General features: G+C 40.7%; 1 protein-coding gene across 3 annotated transcripts in view; it reads right to left on the reverse strand.

The window, feature by feature from the left end:
- The window catches only part of CTNNA2 (catenin alpha 2), a 462,204-nt gene extending 440,129 nt beyond the window's left edge, over window positions 1–22,075 (reverse strand). For 2 of the 3 annotated variants that reach the window (XM_064419032.1, XM_064419026.1), the window contains exon 1: window positions 21,933–22,075. The gene's annotated coding sequence lies outside the window, so the exon portion shown is untranslated. Of the gene's footprint in view, window positions 1–15,552; window positions 15,596–21,932 lie in introns of those variants that run through there. The other variant, XM_064419024.1, reaches the window with a different exon arrangement.
- Between the last annotated feature and the right edge of the window lie 29 nt (window positions 22,076–22,104).

The raw sequence follows: 22,104 nt of genomic DNA on the forward strand, positions 1-22,104 counted from the left end.
CCCCTGCCATGGGCAGGGACATCTTCACTATCCCAGGTTGCTCCAAGCCCTGTCCAGCCTGGCCTTGGACACTTCCAGGGATCCAGGGGCAGCCACAGCTTCTCTGGGCACCCTGTGCCAGGGCCTCACCACCCTCATAGGGAAGAATTCCTTCCCAACATCCCATCGCTCCTTGCCCTCTGGCAGTGGGAGCCATTCCCTGTGTCCTGTCCCTCCATCCCTTGTCCCCAGTCCCTCTCCAGCTCTCCTGGAGCCCCTTTAGGCCCTGGCAGGGGCTCTGAGCTCTCCCTGGATCCTTCTCTTCTCCAGGTGAGCACCCCCAGCTCTCCCAGCCTGGCTCCAGAGGAGAGGGGCTCCAGCCTCAGAACATTTTCTCATATGGCAAAAGCCCTGGGATGAGATGAAACACAGGAAGAGAAACCCGGGAGCTCCTGCACCACGACAGAGAGAACCCTGATGTGACATTTCCTTCTCTCTGAACTAAAGTGTCTGGAAGTTTCAGTGCAATTTTTGCAAACCACCTGTCTTCTGGAGCAGGTGGAGAGGCTGTTTGGAGAGCATTTTTCTGCAAATGGAATTTGATTAGTACACGAACCTTCCGTGTAATGTTCTTATAATGAGTAAATTAGTAGGTGATATAAACCTCTGGAAAAGCGAAGACTGTAATGAAAACCTGATTATCCTTTTTACAGTAAGGCTGAACAGAAACTGATGCTATGTTTAAATTGATCATGGTTTTATTCCCACCCCCAGGCAAACTGCATAAACTCAATGAGCAGTGTGATTTCATTAAATATATGTATAATGAACAATTTTCTTGTCCTTTGAAAACAACTGATTTGAAGGAAGACTGAGGCATCATGACTGACAGCTGGGTTCTACAGCCTTTTCACATGCACAGGATTTCCTACTAGTGAATGAAGGTGAAAGAATCACAAACACAGAGAAAGGAGAGGAAAAACAGTCTTTATAATAAACTGGGAGCACATGAATTTTAAACAGCTGAGAGAAATGCAGGGACTTTGTGGAGTTGGTGGGAAGTCTGCTATGCTGAGAAAGCTGTTCAAACATCCCCTCTGCTGAGCCTGGAAGAGGATGCTCAGGACTCCCATGGACTTCAAAGAAATCTGGAGCTGTCATGGATTAGAAACTGCCCTGACCCTGTCCATTTGTACCCAAAGCAGGCCAGCACTTGTCTTGGGAAAGCACTCTAGGAAACGGTGGAGAGAAAATATTTGGCTTTCCAGATACAAATCTCTGCTCTTGGGAAGGAGAGAGCAGCAGGGTATGAGACAAATACACAGAAGTTACTCAGCTTACTTAGCTTTGTCCTAACTCCACAGAGGAAAGAAACCTGGCTGACCTCTAAAACTTAGAAAAATCCCTACACCAAGAAAAAAACCCAGCATTTTAATGTGGAATTTTTCTGTATCTCCTACACAAAGAGGTCTGGAGAACAGTGCTTGATCCTTAAAATATCCATCACTCTACAACTGCACTTTTTGAACCAAGAGACACCTATAAACACATATGGTTACAGGCTCTACAGATCCAGTGAGAGAGGGCCTGTGTCAGGTATTTCACTGAGAATCCTCAAAATTCATTCATCTGGAAAAGCAGCAGCCAGACCCATATGGTCAGATGTCAAAAATCTGAGATGCCTGTGGTTCTGCACTGCCACATCCTCCCTTTCAAAATTATTATGGAAGTTTTAAAGATTACATGTCTCAAAATAACTGAAATTTTAAATACAAAAAAAATTTCAAATTTATTACATGAGGTTCAGTGCAGGGCATTTAAAAGAGTTTAAAGCTTTTTTTCACTGGTGCTATGGTGCTTTTCTCAGAAGGAAACTGATTTCACCACTAATGGATCTAAGAAGAATTTGGAGAAGCAATACAGAAGGGAATAATACAAACTCATAAAAAAAAAAAAGAGAGAGATATTTAACAGAAAATCTAAGACAAAATAGCACAGTAACTGCAGAGTTGTATTTTGAATTGTTTGCAACCTGTCCAAGCAATTACCATCACTCTGTGCTCTGACCACAGAGGAAACCAACATATCTAATCTGGTTTTCAGTCTTCAAAACACCTCTCCAGTCTGACTCTTACTGGAACTGAAAATCCCCCAAGTCAAGGAGAAAGACAGAAAAAGCGTTTTCTTCTTTAGCAACATTAAAACTAGCAGTAACTTCTTGCATAAATACATAAAAATCTGCATTCTGATGGGATTAATTAACAAGTGATTAGTATTTGCAGGCTAAAGGAAATGTGAGAAGAAAATAGGTGACAATGGAATGCCAGTCCTTCAAAAAAAGCAATTTTCCTAACATCAGATTAATTTTTCCACAGGGGAACTTTTCATATACAGTTTTCATCTTGAGAGTAAATCTTTGATCAGTATATGTGAAAAAAATAATCTCTGTGAAGATTAAGAAAACAGAAGAACCTAGATAAACTCAAAAGAGGCAATGAAACTTTCAGGCTATCAGGTAAATAAATTATTACAGGCACCTTGGTGGAATACAAAGAGTTTTCATATAGGATTTTGATGAAAAATGATAGGGTTGAAAAACAAAACAAAACAAACAAAAAAAAAAAAAAAAAGAAAAAAAAGAAAGAAAAAAACCAAGGGTCAAACTGGCACCTTTTCAAAGGAAGCAATATATTAAGTAGTGATACAAATTGGCAAAAAGCAGGCAATGTCAATCCAGGATTTAATCAATGCTCTCTGTGCTATGAAACCTGACCCCTGAGGCAGCTGCTGTATCTGACAGCACAACCAGGCTGAGACCCAACACGAATGCATGGTGAGCTAGAAAGTAATTCAATTTTAGTGACATGGTATCACTCATTGTATGTGTTTCCTCTAAAACACCTTTAACCAACACTTCAGTCTCAGCCACCTTTTCTGGAAGCTTCCCTGTGAACACCCTTCAGAGGCTGCTTCACAACAAGGATGTTCAGCCTCTCCCTGATTTTTCTTCTGGGCTTCATCCTCTTTGCATTTTACCTTTCCTACCTCCTTTTTCTACTGGCTGCCAACTCCCTGCAACACTTCTTGCTTCCAAAGCACTTGAAAAAGATTCATAATTGCTTTTCACATGTTGAACGTTTTTGCAGAATTATTTTTGGCCTCCCGTGTAACGTTTTGGGCTTTGAATACTTGCACATTATGATACTTTTAAAAAACCTTCTCTTGTTGAAAAGTAGCTTTTGCTGCTGTCCTGAGTCCTCATTGCCTTTCCTTCATTTTCTATTTTAATGAATATTATTTATTTTCCTTACTTCATTGAAATGGTTGGACTCTATGATTTCCCAGGTCTCTTCCAACCTAAATGATTCTCTGATTCTGTGAAGTTTCTCAAGAACAAAATCCCAAAGTGTTCTTTTTAATTGCCTTTTAATCATATCTCCCTGTATATGTAGTTCTCTTTGGAGATTAAACACTACCATAGTGAATTTGCCTTGTTCCCCCACCTCCTACAAGGCTTTGAACCAAAATTTCTGTGATCACTGTTTCAGATGTTTTCAACAGTAGCAGTTTTAGTCCCAAACTCCTTCAAAACCAAGTTTTCCTCTCCTGTGATCCCTGACTACACTTCAGTGAAGCTGTCTTCAGAAAAATTCTGCCTCATCCTCTCTGAGCTTTTCCTACTTCATTGCAGAACTTCAGTCCATGCAGTATAATTATACTGCCTGTTAAAACATTATCTCCTTTATTTAATTGGATTCTGAGCTTTCTGGAATGTAAAGCACAGCCTCACATCTTTCCTCTATAACTTGTACAGCATCACCAGTCCCCAGAATGAATTCCTGCCACCACTTTGGGGAAAAAAAAGGAGGCAAAGAGTAAAGTGAAAGAGAAAAGTAAATCATTTCTAATGAATAATATAAATAAATAAATTAAGCAGAACACTCCATCATAAATCTCCCTGTTCAGATTGCAGATTTTATCAAGCTCAGTGACCAGGGGCAAAAATGGCTAATGAAAATGCATTTTTCACCAGTGCACAAAACGAAGGACAACGTGGGAATAACAAGGGGAAAGGTAACTCTACTTTACATGTAAAATGGTTGGCTTGAAGATAGCAACTGATCCCAGAGCCCTCTGAAAAACTAAAGTTCTTCACAGCTTTGTTCAGGGAAAAAATGCAAAATACTTGTATGTCACTATCTATTATACACCTACATTCTTAATGACTCAGGTCCACAAAGGTCAGGCAGAAGCAGAAGATGGATCTGTAGAGTCTCCATGACAGGAGACATGGAATGCTTTCCACATGAAGAGAGTCTAAACACAGCTTATTATTAAATTTTTTAATAAATCACAGATAAGGAATATGATTAAACCCACCCCATCCCTGGAAATGTCCAAGGCCAGGTTGGATGGGGCTTGGAGAAACCTGGGACAGTGGAAGGTGTCCCTGCCCATGGCAGGGGGTGGGACTGAGTGACCTTTTAGGTCTCTTCCAACCAAACCATTCCATGATTTTGTGTGAAGACGGCATAGAGTGGAACAGAGCTCACAACAGCTCCTATGACACAAGAACTGAAATGCACCTCAAATTCTTCACCCATAAGATTTCAAACCATCCAACAGGCAACATTTGTGCCCTCAGACTGGTGGAACCAATTGCAAGCAGGATGCTTCAGAAGTGAGGGGAACATGAAGGAGGTAATCTATGAAACAGTAACATTTCTGTCCTTAATTAAAAACCCTGGTGCAGTTGCTGACCTGCGACTCACCAACATGAACAGCTGGTTCTTAGGGGCTGGATGGAATACCCAGGGATCAATCACACCACACACATCCTCCTGTTTCCAACCACCACCACAGAAAGAAGGACAGACTTTATCATTCACTTTCCCTCTGATCAGCATGTTTAGTATTTTCTGAGTTGCAGAAAACTTTGTGCAACACAGGCTCGGACTTGGGCAGAGTTTGGCATTCCAGAGATGTCATCAGACCAACCCACAATTCCACTAAAATCCTGCACTTGTTCTAACACATAAAAGCCAAGGAACTTCATCAAACTTTCAGTTTTCAGTTCACTTTCAAACTTTTTAGGCATCCACATGTTTGTGTTTATGTTTAGGAATCAAAGCTGCTGAAACAGAGTCAATAGAGGCACTTCAAAAATTCTTCAAAACATCTCAGACAGATATTCCCAGCCACAATAAAATTCCACTGAATTCAACTCATCCCAGTATTTGCTGATTTACAAATGTATAAGACAGCACTTCCCAAGTCTAATTAAAACCTTCCTCACACATCTGTTAAAAGCAAAAACAAACTAAAACCCCCCAAACATCCCCAAAAAGCAGCAATAATAAACTACATGCTCCACTTCCCAAAGCTGGATTTCATTCACAAATCTATCAGGTTTTATTCTCTACACGAGATGACTCACTGCATGTTCACTCCCTTCAATCTTCAAACATTTTGTTAATATATGCAGGAAACAAAGCTACAATGGTTTGCTTATGAAAAGGGAGGTTTTTCTATAAACCTAGAGCTTGCAAAGGTGCAAGAATTTGCCTTGTACAGAAAAGAATATTTAGTATACAGTGAAATATTTAAGTAACAGAGACATTCTTTCAGTGAGATTTATCCATTATTCATACATAATAACAGAGAAATAATGAAATAACAGAAATAATTATAATAATGAAGAATTATTCTACATGAAAGACAAATAATCAGGTAAATTTGGCCAAAAGCTAGAGGGAAATATCAGCCAAATATTGGTAGGGACTGCATGAGATTACCATTTTCTTTACCTAAGAAATGAACAGAAAGGCACCAAGCCCCAAAAGCTCACTTTCAGTCTGAGTTTTATGATGATACACTACTCTTGGTCAAAATGTAATGGAGAAGGCGAAAACACTGAAAACAGTAAAAACCAAAATTTACTCTCGCTCTTTCATCAGCCTGTTTTTATGGTATTTGACAGGAAGCCACCCTAGCAGCCCCTAAAGAGTAAGAACATCACAAATCTTAGTTTTATTGCCCTTTTCATACAAAAAGTTCTTCAAAAGCTCATGTTTTATCCATCTTCCAACTCCAGATTTTTTGACTTTGATCTTAAGTTTTAAACAGACAGGTATTTTCAACTTCTTTTCTTGTTGTGCTTTCCACTTGCACATCATAACACCTAACCTCTCTCACAGAACTCCTTCTACTCATTTTTATTTCTTAATGCAAGCCAGAAAAGTGCCTCCACTACTTTTCCACTCCCCATTCTGTACGTGGCAGAAATCTCTATTTCCTTTGTTTGATTTGAAATCAAAGAGAGTTGTAAGAAACTAGACAGCTCCTCACAATAGCAGAGGAAACATACAGAGAGCTCTGTTTTTCTCAAACACAAGACCTATCATCTTACCTCATCTAGAGAAGAAATAAACTCTACAATTCCTTTAAATCAGGCCATAGGATACAGCCTATATTATCAATCATAACCATTACTCAAATCCAAACAGTTCCAACATCCATAGGCCTTCTCTGGTAATAAAAACAGCAAGAACATTTTTCAAACTGAAATACTATGTAACAGTAGCAGAAAGCAGAGCAAATTAAAAATAGCCAAGTAAAATGAACAAAATATTTCTGTAGGTCCCACCATCCTCTGCTAACTGATGAGGCTGTTACTCTTCTTCCTCCCAGATCTTCAACTAAATACTTACTTCCAGGGACAGGGTTAATAAAACCCTGATGACAAAGGGCTCTTTAACTCTGAATTTCCCCCAGTCTCAGACAGATGCCACAGAAGTCTTGGTGAAAATAGAGACCTGTTGTGATGTGGGGAAAACTCACTTTTTCCTTTAAAACCACTTCAAACCATGTAATCATTTAAAGAAAAAAAAATTACCGAGGTATTTCTGGTTTGTCACCTCCTGGATTTAAATGGAAGTAGAAATATGGGCTCTTTGATCATTACAGAATGTTTATGAAGCTGCACAGAAATAATTCACAGTGCTGGCCTGTGACAGCAAAGCTGTTGGCAAAGCAGCACGAAGGGAGACAGTGATTTAATTTCCAACACCTCAGTGAGCCCTGGGTGGGTGCTAGTACTACAAAAGAGGAGAATCATCCTTGCTGAAGAGGCTCCTCCAAGTTCCTCCTCTAACCAGGGCAGATTTGGGCAGAAGGGCTGTAAAACCCAGGAGTCAGGGATAAAATGTGACATTCTTTCTAGAGGACAGGGAGCTGTTGCTTAGAAACTGTTTACAGACAAATCCTGCTGGTGTACCTAAAAAAAAAAAAAATAAATTAGGTCATTCTTGGCTGTAGGTAGGAGGGATCTTTATTGATATAAACCCCTCCACACCTCTCTTTACTGTCAATAATTAACAATGCTTTAGGAAAGCTGCTTGGATGCTCTTTCAACCAACAACTGCACATTCCCAATGACAGAATTACCCATTTTGAAACAATCTCCTGGGTAAATTGACATCACAGCTCCCTCAGGAGGCTGAGCCCAGGCTCCAGGCATAGACTGGACCATCTTAGGAAGGGACGGCATCAAAATTAAAATCAAAAGGGGGTGGGGGCAAAGTGCAATTAATCTTCTTAGTTGTTGGTGGGGGGGGGGGAAAGAAAAAATTAAGGAAAAAACATGACAATATCACCAGGCCAAAGGAAAGTTCTATTTTTTAAATGCCTGATGAAACCAGGTCTGCTAAAATTGAAAGGGGAAGGGCCACAACACTTCTTTGAAGCCATGAGAGAACAAAGTTTGCCTTGAAGAACAAAAGGTGAGGCTGGAATTGGATCACTTCATTAAGGGAAGTACTAAAAGGAGTTCCTAAGCATCTAAAACAAAGTTGCAAGCAAGCACTCATTGCTCACAGAGAAAACAAATTCGCTCAGAGCAGATGGGAAAGAAAAATTATATCAATCCAGAGCCAGTTTTCTCCTCCGCATAAATAATCCACGCTTGAACAATTTTTCCTCATATAAATAACTACATTTATAAGAAGCCTCAAGTAAGAAGGCTCTTATATCATTATTCACTTAAAAACCACTCCAAAAATTCAGACAAATCACTGCTTTCTAAGTAAAAGAAAATAAAACGCACAGCTTGTGGTAATAAACAGCTCATTGTCATCATTCCACAGAAAGTCACTTTTTTCTCTTCACTTAAAAAGAAACGTAGCACGGGCTTGTTCTCTTATATTGAGCAAATCACATTAAATTAATACAAGTATCAGAACATGGAACCTAATGGGGAGAAGGGACAAATGTCACAGGGTAAACCTCAAAAAACAAAGTTGGTGTTGTAGAACAAGCACCTCTGGTTCAGACTTCAGGGGCAGATCTCAAATCCATCAACCAAGCCCACATTCTCTGCAGTGCCAGCAGAAGGTCACCATGCCATCCTTAAGGCCAGAAAAGCAAGGATCAGGAGAGCCTGTGTAATTTAATTAAAGTTCCTTCATTCTAAGGACAACCACAAGCCTGTGTTGTGACACCCTGAATGACAGACTCTCTTAGGATGACTTGTACAGGCGTAGTTAACATGTAAGACACAAGTTTGGGGGTTATTTCAATGGTTATCACAACCTAACACAGGTTCAAAGTCTGGGAAAATTGTTTAACTCCTTCACTCAATGCATGGCTTCCCACCCAGGGAAGGGGATAAGATCACACTGCCCATACCAGAAACACAGACAAAAACAGCCAGGAAAAAAAGGAGTCTTAACACATCTATTATTATTTGCAAATTCATCCAGAAACACTCTTTGGATTAAAGCAATGCTAATTGTTTAAAAAAATTAAAGATAACGTGGCCCATTTCCCAAAGGCTCCCAAAGCCACGCAGGGGACTTGTGAAGCGTGGAGCAGAGGCCAACCTGATTTTTATTCATATGTTGTTGAGCTTATCTACATGGGAAACAGAATTATGCTCTATTTAGCCCTCTGTCAGGTTGTTCAGGTTTTAAAATAACTGTTAATGAAATCACAAGCCTTCAACACAAACAGCAGCAACAAAAATAGCACCAGGACAGAAAACATTGGACTGCAGCAGCTCTGAGCCAGTGTGGAGCAAAAAAGCTTCTCCCAACATTCAGCTGGCTTGAAATAAAACACAAGGAATAATAGATTGCATTTTACCGAGGCTTCACTACAATGATTCACATTTTGTAACGACCTTCACAGAAATGCAGCTCTTAAAAATTAAATTTTTCCTTTGGCTTAAGAACCTAACTTACCAAAGAGTAATTCAGCATGGGAAGTGCTCATTACTTTGACACATAAGATATCTGGAAATCACCTGAAGCACAATAATTTATCATAATAAAAAACAACATTTCCTATTTTTCAGCTTTTTCACAATATTGTGCAGAACTCAATTTTAACACATTCAAATGGTTTTAGCTTTGAAAATATTTACTGACACATAATTTGCTCTCCATTATTTAGAAATATATAGACATACACTTTTTTAGTCTGAAGTTTAGATTGAATTTTAGGAATAACTCCAAACAAAATTCTTTCTTTAAAAGAATAAAATCACAGGATCATGGGATCACACATCGGTTTGGATTGGAAGGAGCCTTTAAAGATCATTTAGTTCCAAACTTCCTGCCATGGGCAGGGACACCTTTCAGTAAAAGGTGGTGGTGAGTTTTTGCTTTGCATTTTCATGAGAGAGGACTTTTTGATAAATATGGTTTAAAACCCTTCTTTAATGGTGATTAAACATGTGCAAGGACTGTACATGGTGGTATCACTGCTGGGACAGAAGAAATCCAAGTGATTATCACACCTCCACCAAATCCATCTGTTTTATTTAGTGGGATACAAAAATGAAAACACAACAGTTTCTCCTCAGACACCAAAACTTCCTTGGACAAACAAATAACGAGACCTTTCTAACATACTGACTGTGATCACTGCCCTTGACAGACCTTGCATTTCCTTGTGATGTTTTCCACAGAACTCTGTGTTCAGAAACAGGCCCAGAGTTAATTCAGATTCATCACAAAGAATATAAAACACACACGTCTGTAATACCCAGAGTTTAAGACATTTGAAATTCTATTTTCACTTTGCTAAAATGCCTGTTCTCTCATGAAATTTCACCATCATTTCATGTACCCTGCCACACTAAAGACTGACCCTGAGTTGTGGTTCCTCCCAGGGCATCTTTGCATCCATGTGAGCACCTCTGGGGAGAAACACAGTGAAATTTATCAAGTAACTCAGTGCTTTGGTATGGCTGGGGCTGTTTCTGGCACTGAGATATGACCCAGAATATTGTACAGAATCAGAGCTGCATGAGCCCCATGCCCTAAGTGAACAGCAAAGCTGAACACTGCCAGGTCTCTCTGTCATATTTAGGGAACTCAATCCACCTGTAATGTTTTCTTCTACTGGCCCAAAAGGACAACAGAAGCTTCTCACTTCAGAGGAAAAGCAGTCTTTGGATTAAAACAATAACAACAACAAAAAAAAAAAAAGCTCATTAAAATGAAAGGTTGAGCAGTATGTATTGTGTATTTGCAGAAGCTCAGAAATCAGATGCAAAGAGCTGATGTACCAGACACTTATTGCTTTTTTTTTTTAATGTTAAAATGGAAAAAAAAATCCTGCTCACATAAATCATTTGCTTTCTAAAGCATGTAACAGACACAATCAGTGCTCACGACTGCTCTACAAGGTAACACAGAAAAACATTTGAATTTTCCAGAGATAGAAGCAATTTATGTATCACTGTAATAAGACACAAGACTGGCTCCAGCTCCACTTAAAAGACACAAACACAATCCACAGCCAAAGGCAGAACCAGCTCCAGAAAGTGTTGGGTAAGAGCTTTGCAACACTGATGAAAATTCTGTAATTAATTTCAGAGGATCAAGGATTTAATCTTGCATAATCTGAATACCCAAACTAGTCCCTTAAACAAGACAGCCAGAAACCATCTGCAACACTGGAAGAGGCTCCTGGTAAAATAAATCTTTCTACTCAGTCCTTGTTAAGTGTTCCTCATGTTTTGCACATTTCTTTAAATTGGAGAAACGGATTTCAGATTCAAGGCACTGAATTTACTGCAAAAGGAGGATCAAGTGATGACCAGAGTTTAGATTCAATATGGGTGCTTTAGTTTTATTTCAACACATAAAGGAGCTTTACCTGCTCACAAACACGACTTTTTCTTTTTTTGTATTTACATGTTTTCCTCTTAATAAAAGCACCTCTAAATACCTGAAGGTGTTAAAAGTCCTGCTGTGATGTACCTGTCCCCCAGCAGCTGTGCTTTGCTGTATTTCCCACACCTGAGCTGCAATGGCCCAGAGCTGACTTCTATTCCAATTTCCAATTACAGCTAGGTGGAAATTATTAAAACCACTTTTTTTTTTAAAGAGTGATTTCAAAATTCTTTCCTCATTTACATGATCTTGCTTTCACCTCAATGAAAACCAACTTATTAATGAAAAACAGCAACAAAAGAGAAACATCTGAACCAGCCCAGCCAAAGGGTGAGTGTAGAGGGTCACTCAAAATTTTTGGAGATACAATCAGTCTCAGCAGTTATTTCAAGCACACCTGAAGTGTTTAAACTCCAATGTCTTATTTTATAGAATCACAGAATATCCTGAGCGGGATATCACTTCCCAGTCTGTCCACAAATCCAGGACTTGCCCTTGATAGACTTCCTATGTATTCTGGGGCAATGTGGTTTTCAGGCCTTCCTTTAAAAGGTTCCTTTTATGTAATCAAACATTGATTTCTCTGATCCACCCATGTTCTATTCATTCCACGGCCCATCTCACTGTGTTTCAAGAAATATTTCATTACTGTGTACTATGTCCCAAGGGCTGACCAGGAGAAGCTTTAGACATCACAAATTCTGCAGCACCCCGAGGGTGACACCAAACTTTTTCTGGATATTGTAGCAACAGAACAGACCTCACAGCACCTTTAATGTGTTCATGGTGCAGAGAGAGCAAAATAAAGAGATCCCCATTTTTACACCATTATGGAAAACTGATGTTAAAAATACCCATCTCTAGTGTTTCCTCTTCCCCCTGACTGATCTTTTTTTATGAAAAAACAGCCAAGAAGCTGTTCTTGGGCTCTGTAATTTTTTGTTTCTTTTGGCTGACTGTCAACCACCCAGCAAAAATAAACTCATTAAGCTGACAAGAGACCTGAACACACTCATGTTGTCAGTGCATCTCAGCATCACTCTTGTGAACCCAAAAGCCAAAAAACAATTAAAACAAAGTTAAGCTGACTCCACCCTTACGAAGCAACCAAGTTTGCAAAGATCTCTCAGTCCAAAGTCAGTGTCTGGCAGCATCTGAGCTAAAGGGGATGTGCAGCTTCAGCACATGTCAAGCCAAAACAGTTCTAAAACTAGCAGCAAAAAAGGAGAGCATGGAGTGTGGAGCCTCCAAAAAAGCATCACTGCCACAATTAGAGCTCTCAACCTAATTGTGTTAGCAAGCCTACTATTTTTGCACCCAATCCACACTGCTCTCCCCGTGTTCAATCTGTCCAGCTAGCTGGGATTTTTCCTTTGCTGCCACCACATTTGTAGTTTGCTGAGCGGATCCCCAGCTTAAGGCTCACACAGAGCCTTGTAATCAGCGAGGTTTCTACTTAAAAGCAAAAGGGAAAAAAGTTACCATGGCTACTACAGTCACTCAGCTTTCTCAACTACTTGAAGACATTAATTCTGAAGGATTTTTGGCTATGTTTGCACAAAATGTATGCTTCCATACCACTCTGTCATGTAAATTAGGTTGTTCGGCAGTGTTTGAGATCACCTGGGACCATTCAATACCTTTGGCTGGCATTCCAAGAAGACTCCACAAGAAGCAAGGTGATAGTTTCACTGATCACATTAAGGAAATCATAATTAAATATATTAAATATAATTAAAAACAATAATGAAATGTTGTTTCTTACCCAGCCAAATGAAGGTAAATATCTGAACACAGATATTCTTTAGTTCTTAGGCTGAATTTGTAAACAAAATTGGTAGCAAGTACAGAATTAGAGCAAAGCAAACCATAAAGTATTTGCAGAAATGCTCTGGAAATGTACTTAAGTTATTCAGAAGATAAGTAAAGCATACAGAGAATGATAAAATGTGCATAACATTTGATGCTGGTTTTCATCCAAACCCTGCACGAGGACAATCCTGTCCAGGACTTGTGTCCCCATTGCTCTTTGGCACCTCAAAAGCACCTGAGCACTTCCTCCACACTCACCTGCATCCCCTGGGCTCAGGCGTGAATGCAAGGATTGGAATTTGAGTGCGAAAGAAAAAAACCCCAACTTTGTTCAAGGATGCAATTAGTGTGTGAGAGCATCGAGGGATTCAATTTGCTGCCTGAGCCACGCACAGAAATCTCCCTGAGCCACGCAAGGAAAATTAAATCACAGGATAGAAATAGTTCTTCTCTTTCCTTTTCTCCACCTTCCTGCTCCCGCTGGGCATCAGATGTGACCCAGAAACAACACTTAGCAAGGCCAAGAGTCCAAAATTCAATTCAGCTTGAATTTTAGGGGGTGCACAGGCCACCCACGTAAGGCAAGGAACAGCTCAGCAAACTCTGCAGCGCTCCCCCCAAGAGCAGGACATTTGTCAGAGCCTTTTTATCCTGATCTTCTCCCTACTCCACCCCATCCTCCTTCATTCACAGGCTTCCTGAGGATTCCTTGTTCTTAGAAGTATTTCTGGGAGCATCCAAGCACTGGGAATGGAGATGACGGAGATAATAGAGACGTTTAAAATTAGACTAAGCAGCTGTAATTCTGAATTTGCATTTCTGACTTGATTATAGTAAGCACTGAAGACTATCTGCACAAGAATTGGAAAGGAGTTCATGTGCTGCAATAAAAATATATGAATCTCTTTCACTCTGACCCCATTAAGGGGGGGAAAAAAAGAACAAATTGCACTTTTATGGAAGTTCTTTGCTATTCTATAACTTCATTTTAAAGAGTCTCCTATGGATTTTAATTGCAAGAATTAAAGTAACCAGCTTTCCTATATTTTACAATATATTTTCCTTATATTTTACTATTCTCCTGATTACCCTGGATTTTTCTTATTTCATATTTTAGTAGTTATCCATTTCATACTTATCCTTATAAGTCTCTACAGTCTCTTATCTGAACAGTCAACATTTGTAACCATGGGATAACAATTTATGAAGCACTTTGATAAATTCTCTATCAAAACCAAGCACAGATGACAACATTTTACTTAAATATTCTGTCACAATAAAAAATGTTAGAATCAATCTTGTTCTATTTTTTGTAAAAAATGAAATAACCATTTTCATAGTATGATTTTTTACTGAAATGCAGAAGAAAAAAAATAGTATTTGGGTTCTATATTCAAAGTTTCTCCATAAATATCATGAAGAATTAACCATGAGTAACTTATCACAGCTGGTAATTTTATATCGGGAAGAAAAACCTGATAATAACATTCAAGAAAGATAGTATTTAATGACAGAGGACATCACACCTATTTTCTGTTGATTTATGTTCATTCCTTTACTTAAAAATATTAATTTACAGAACCCTCTGAATCAGTTTAACATTCCAGAACAGCCTTGAAGAAGAAATTTCCCTATCCCAAGAATCATACAACAAAATGTTTTTCTGGAAGTAGCAAAGGAGAAAAAAAAAAAAAAACTAATTACATAAAAACAAGTCTCTTGGATTATTTGTTTGCAAATAATTCTTATGTCTCTTTTTGAAAGAGTTTATTCAATTCTCTTAGTGTGGATCCTCTGGAAAGGACACAACTATTGCCACTGACATGATGACACTGCAACAGAACTAAAACCAGTGCTTGTCAACATTTTACTCCGTTTTTGCTTTACTCCACAGTCTAACTTGAAAGTTCAATCTCTAGGAAGAAGCCTTTTGGAGTTTCTTTTGATGTTTGAAAAGACATAGAGAATGGATAAAAGTGGTTTTGTGCACAGGATGGACACAGCTTCTGTGTTTAAAACATAAGGAATATTTCCAATTGATCCTTTCCTTACGAGCACAACAGAGAGAACTGAGAGATTCAGCTGCTTCTGCTGTGCTGAATTGGCTTTAATGGAGAAATGCCATAAAAATGAAATATGCAAGAGTGGGTTTTGTTAGTAAATAACAGCATATTAAAAATTAAGCTTGATTAGTTGTAGAAAAGGGCAAAGTGAATAATCCATTTAGAAGTTTAAGTAACTTAAAAGCTCCTATTTGCAAAAGTCACCTGGGCAATTGGGAGCCTCCCCTGACCAAAACCACTTCCACTTTTTGTATTCAGAATTTAAGTTCCACTTACACTCAAATTGCCTTCCATTTGAACATTGTTGTCTGCATTAAGCATATTGCAACATATGCTTGTTGTTTTTTTAATACAAAGCTTCAAAGAAAAAGGCAAGTCCACAGGAGACAGAAATGTCACATAATAATCACTACATCACCAGTAAAAACAGCAGATTGGAGTATCTACAAAAATATCTTTAAAATACTCTGAACACAGAATTTTTTTGGTATAACTAAAAAATCTACTGGTTTTCTTACCTCTGAAATGCAATCCCTGTGAGATGTTCTTAACGTTACAGGATTCAGCTTCACTTAACTGAGCAATTCTCATTACTTAAGAAGCCTGAAAACTTGGGCAGTCTCTGCTGCAACGTTGAAAATGTCTCTCCCCTGTTCTCTGTAGCAGAATACTAATGCAGGGGGTGATGTGGCTGAAAAGCACAGCTAGACAAAAAATATTCCAAAGGAGGAAAAAAAAAGAAAAAAAAAAAAAAAGCCTGGCTATCAGAAAATGCTGATTCAGCAGAGTTAAAGTACTCCAAGGAAAGGTGTGCTTTGTCCACACAACCAATGAAAAACTACAGAAAAGCTTTCCTCCTGCCCCTTACAAAGTCAAAATGCTTTGTCTCATGACAGCACAAGACATCTGAAACAATAAAATGTGTATGGGGGTAGAGGGAGAAGGGATCTACTAGGGGAAAGATTGTTCATTTTGCTGGCAATTTTAAAATTCACCTGCTTGTTCCATGCCAAAACAAAAAAATTATTCAAAACACAAGGAACACAAAAATCCTGCCTTCCAATCAATTATACTGCTAACTGATGGTCACAACAGTTTATTTCCCCAGAGCAGCTGATCATTTGTTGTATAAATATGACTTCAATCTCTCCTAGTGTTTGGAAACATTCAGGAAAGCCTTTCTGTATCCAACCACTGCCTGGAACCAGATATCACTGCTCGCTCAGTGGCTCGTGTGTGATGCTGAGAAAATCATGAGAAAACTGAGATGTAGAGCTCTTATCCAGAAACCTGATACAAAATTCATTTACAGCTGCAGAGTGCCGAGCCTGCCCAACCAAAGACTTGATACAACAGTGTTATCACTCCGGGATATATTTGGATGTACCATGGATTCCTCTAAGACAGTAAGAAGCTACAATGCAATAACTTAAAATCAGAATAGGATAATGGAATGGGAAGGGACTTTAAAGACCATTTTATTCCACCCCCTGCTATGGGCAGGATAACACCCACTGTCCCAGGTTGCTCCAAGCCCTGTCCAGCCTGGCCTTGGACACTTCCAGGGATCCAGGGGCAGCCACAGCTTCTCTGGGCACCCTATGCCAGGTCTTAACACCCTCACAGGGATTAATTTCTCTGTATTTCTAACCTAAATTTCCCCTCTTTCAGTTTGAACCCATCACTCATCCTGTCACTACAGCTCCTGATGAAGAATCCCACTCTGGATTTCCTGCAGCCCCTTCAGATACTGACAGGTGCTGTGAAGTCTCCACATGACCTTCTCCTCTCCAGACTGAACAGCCCCAACTTTCCCAACCTGTCTCCATGGGGAAGATGCTCTGGTCCCCTTGGCAACTTCTTGGCTCTCCTCAGGACTTGCTCCAACAACTCCATGTCCTTCTTATACTGGGGGCACCAATACCAATGTGAGATAGCATGAGATAATGTGAGACAATTTGAGTTTTTTAACTGAGTTATCAATCACTTTTTTTATACAAAAAAAGTGATTTTATACCTGGTTTCTGGTCTTTGTTGTCACTTCAACCTTTTTTTACAGCAGTCTTTAAAAAATCACGTCTTTTTTACATTCCAGCACTGCTCAGGGCAGGCTGGACCCAGCAGCATTTGCTCCCAGTCAGGTTCAGGTGCTGTTGATCCAGCTGGAGGATCTCACCCATCAGTACTGGAGCTCCAGAGAGGAATGAGAGCCTCAGCAGCTCCTGCTCCCTGCAGCAGCCTGCTGGCTTGGGAAGCTGTGCCTGGGGAATGTTCTCAGAGCACTTAATCCCAACAAATGTAACAAATGCAATGTTTATAGAAAATCAACAAGTTTATCTTAGTCAGGACTAGCTCTCACCCTCCTGTGAAAAACAACTTTCTTCTTGTAACTTTCATCTTCCCATTCTGGTCTTTTTTATATCTCCTTCTTGTATCTTACCTAAAGCAGCTCTGAGGGAGCAATTCCTACAGACCTGAGCCACAAAACTTTCCATCAAGTAATGTCCTAAGCATGCCACTCTAAAGACTGACAGGTTAGTGCTGTTACTCTTCATTTCTGCACGTTGCCCTTCTCATTTACAACTGCATATAGTATTATTTATTTACTTCTTCCTTGTGAGTGAGGCACAGGATGCTCAGAGAAGCTGTAGCCACTCCTGGATCCCTGGAAGTGTCCAAGGCCAGGTTGCACAGAGCTTGGAGCAACCTGGGATAGTGAAGGTGTCACTGCCCATGGCAGGGGTTGGAACTGGATGATCTTAAAATTCTCTTTCAACCCAAACCATTCTGTGATTTTTTTTTTTTATTATTTCTGTATAGATGCCCTTCATCTTCCCATGGCCATTTGATATCATATCTAAATTCAAAGTATTCCTTTGCTTTATACACCTATGAACAAACTGTGGAGCAAGTGAAGAAAGAGTTCAGCTTTCTTTAGCCAAGCCTTAGAACATGCTGTATTAAAAGCAAAGCCTACTCACCTAAAATGTAACAAAACGTCTTTCTGTCGCTCTAGACAGAAAAAAAAATAAAATAATCTCATGCTGGTGTGTTCAGACAGCATGTAATACCTGCAAGGCATTGTCATAACTACTACAATTTGGCCACAAAACAGATTTCAATAAATACTGTGGTTATAATTCATAGGTAACAAGAAGAAAAGTGTTAAGGGATAAAAAATTCATACTTTTTGAAACAATAGGTGTAAAAAACTAATAGGTGAGGATGAAGACATTTCTTGGCAGCAGGAAAAAAAAGCAGGGGGGAACTGCAGGAACAAAAGAAAACTCGGCTGTCACACAGGTGTAGTGCTAAACAGGGACTCTGAGCTACACCAATAGTGCAAAAGGGCAGATACATTCAAAAAATAATTCTGCATGTGCAAAGAAGTTGATGATTCCCTGGTACCTCATGAGAATATTAATTATTTTTCCATCTCATTGCAAATACAACGTTAAAAGTGTTACTTTGCAGTAAATATTTTTGGTCAGCAGGACCAAAGATCACCATGGAGAAGCAGTCACTGAAGTGTCCAAGGAGTTCTCTGTCCTACCAGCATGGATTTTTAGGAATTCTGAAAATCCTGGGGTAATTCCAGCAGTCTGAATGAACACTTAGGTTACAAACATGCTGTGGTTGTAACCATAGGAAGGTTGGAACAATAGCAGTTCTGAACAAAACAATAATTTAAGAGAAATTATAGGGGACTCAACTGATACCTCAGAGCTCTGTAAAAAATAATAGGAAGTAAAATAATGAAATCTGATTTTTTAAAATGATTGCGATTTAATTCCTTGAGATAACTGATACTTCCAATTGGCAGAAATAAGTGTCTGCCTGTATAGACTTCTCTGGCATTAGTGCAGGGTTCTGTGAGAGCCTGACAACAAAACAGAACCAATTAAACTGGTGAAGAACTGGTTAAGTGACATCTCAAAAATAAAAAATAACAGCTTTTTAGAAGAACTCATCACAACATAACTCAGATTATCATGGAGCTCCCCAAAGGCAGAGCCACTACCACAAAACACCTTTTCAATTATTTGTAAGTCTACACCATAATTCATGACATAATTCGCACAAGTATAAATTGATAGAGTGCTACATAACTGAGATAAATCAGTTCCAAAAAGCCATCAGGAGTGTTGGGTATCATCAATCAATGCCAGAAACAGAATGTTATTTAAAAAAGCCACGTACAAAGTTATAAAGCTGCAATCAGGAAAACACATGCCAGTCTAGGGAATGATGAACTCTTGTGGAAAGAAACAGTCCTGCAAAGGGTTTTGCCACAGTGAGAGTACCCAGAGAAAAGGAGATCAAAATGCAGGGCTGCAAATGAAGGTTTAATATGTAAATGTGATGCAGAAGCAGGAGAGTAACAGCAGAGAGGTAATATTTAAACACACAAAACACTCCTGAGACAAAGCTCTGGTGTGCTGCATCCAGCTCACGTTTTCATAAAAATGCTGAAAAAGTGGATTTGGAAAAAACAATCCCCAGAAACTGAGTTGTGAGGAAAATGCATGCAGTGACAAATTTAAAGAGTTTCAGTTCACTTGGTTTTTCAAGTAGAAAAGAGAGGGAATACTGGGTTACAGCAGATAAATACTTCCATGGTAAGAAAATACTTTGAGTTCTTCAGCACAGTGGAGAAAGGCACATCATTAACCAGTGACTGGAAGCTGAAGCCAAATAACTTAATAAACAGCAGATTCTCTACCTCTCACTGTCTTCCGATCAAAATTCCAATTTTTCTGGAAAACATGTTTCAGCCAAATGCACATTATTGCATTCAAGAGTAACTGGATGAAACCCAACTGACTGCAACAGTCAGGGGTCAGAGCAGGAGATCTAATTGCTTCCTTTGGCTTTCAAGCCTCGGTCTACAAATACTCCTGGTTTTCAGTGCTTCAAAGGCATTTCAGTAGTACCATGCATGCTCAACATTAATATTAAAAGAGCTCTCAGCAAATCTGCATGAATTACAGTTGTATTTCCATGTAAGGGCTCGAGTGACACTGGAGCTTTCCTGTTGAGGCTTCTGTCACCAGCAGAGCCCATTAATGGAATTACAGCTACCTTGTACCCAGCTGAGGTGGTATTTCTGTAAACAAGCATTTACACAATCGAGTGCAGAACTTCACCCTTCAAGTCAGTACCTTTCTTCCTCTAGAAAGAATCCTGTTTGACCTGGAGTATGAAAAGGCTGATACAATGCATTGTATCAATCACAGGCACTACAGGTAAGAAAGGAAAACCAGCAGCATTGTAATAGCCACAAAGCCAGGAAAATCTGGTGTTCACACCAGCAGCATTGTTTGAGCCTGCCCCTGTTTATGCTCCTCATCTGCCTGGCACACCAGAATACTCACGGCAGTCTTGACAAGTCCAACATTTTTCAAGAATACATGCCAAGGTAAGGTACAACACACACGTTAAACATCCAGGCTCACAGAGTTGTGCTGTAGCATCGGCTGCTGTGGTATTTGTGGATTTCTAAAACAACAGGGGGTTGAAACGTTTCTATCCTGGTGAAGAATGAGCTAACTACGAATTCAGCAAGCAGAAGTTTGAAAAGGCTGGAATTGTCCTAAGCACGCCTGCAACCAAATCAGTGCTCCACAGGAGAGAGACAAGTGACAGAGTGACAGAGCATCACCTTAGAAAGAACCCAGGCATCACACACAGCCAGCGAGACACCAGGGAGGGCACTCACCCCTCCAACCTCCAGAGGAGGAAGCTCCTGCCACCTCACGCTACACCCCGCTGTAAATATGTATAAAAGTTTCTCTCCCGAAGCCCTGGCACTCGGATGTCCCGCCGAGCATCCCCAAGGTGCCACCTCCCAGATGGGCACGGCAGCCAGGCGAGCCTGGCACTCCCCACCACCACCACCAGCATAGCCGAGCAAAACTTCTCCCACTCCAAGGAGCCCCACAAGGAGACACTTTGGCTGCCGTCGCTTTCCAGCCAACATCCCCGGGGCTCCACGCAAAGACAAAGCCACGCTTTAAACTTTCGCTCCTCGCCCCCGGAGCGGATCCTCTGCCGGGAGCCGGCACCGCTCGGGCTGGGCGCTGCCCGGGATGTGCAGGGAAGCTCTTGGGAAGCTCTCAGACCCTGGGAGAGGCCTAGAGGGAAGGCAGGGAGGGAGGAGGTGCCCGCAGCCCCCTCCCCAGCGCCCAGCCCCGCTCCCCGACCCTTCCCCGCCGGCTCCCGGCGCACAATCGGAGCAGCAGCAAAGCACAGGGACGCACAGGGCGATGGATGAAAGGGAGGAAGGAGCCTCTAATGCGTGAAGAAAGGAGAATAATTTCAAACAATAAAAAAAAAAAATTACTTAAGACAACACGGAGCCAGGTTTCACCTCGAAGTGATGGCGGGTAAATAGATGAATAAGTGAAACAACACACCTTTGACCCTCTCTTTTCTTCCCCAAATATAATCCCCCTCTTCCCATAATACACACACCACAAAATGACCATTAATTCAAATCCATTCTTTACAGGAGGGGGGATTATCTCTGTGACCGACTCTGTCTCTTTCCCTCTCCCGGTCTTTCACTGCGCGAGAATTGAAATTGCATTAAGGAAAAAAAAAAAAAAAAAGGAAAACCGGAGGGGGGGGGGGGGGGGAAGGCAAGATTATTATATCTGGAGGGTGCGAAATGTGGGCACGGGGAGAGGGAGCCTGGGGATGGGGAGGAGTAGAGAAAGGTGGCTAAGGAGAGAAGAAAGGAAAGGAGGACCAGGAAGCGCAGGGAAGGATGAGGGGAAGGCGAGATAAGGGGGAAGGAGGATAAGGAAAGAAGGATGAAAGGAAGGAGGTCGGGAGGAAGGATGAAAGGGAGGAAGGGATGAGGGGAAGAAAGGAGGATGCTTTGCCCTGGCCTCACCTCAGCTCGGTGGGTGGGGGTGGGAGAATCTCTCGCCGCCGCCGCCGCCGCCTCCTCCTCCGCCACCTCCTCCTCCTCCCCAGCAGCGCCGGTCACTGACGGGCCGGGTGTGCGGCGCGGCTCCCTCGCCCGGTCCCCGCCTCCCCGCTCGCCTCGCTCCCTCCTCCCGCCG

Source organism: Passer domesticus, chromosome 4, assembly GCF_036417665.1.
Source record: "Passer domesticus isolate bPasDom1 chromosome 4, bPasDom1.hap1, whole genome shotgun sequence".
Classification (NCBI taxonomy): Eukaryota; Metazoa; Chordata; class Aves; order Passeriformes; family Passeridae; genus Passer; species Passer domesticus.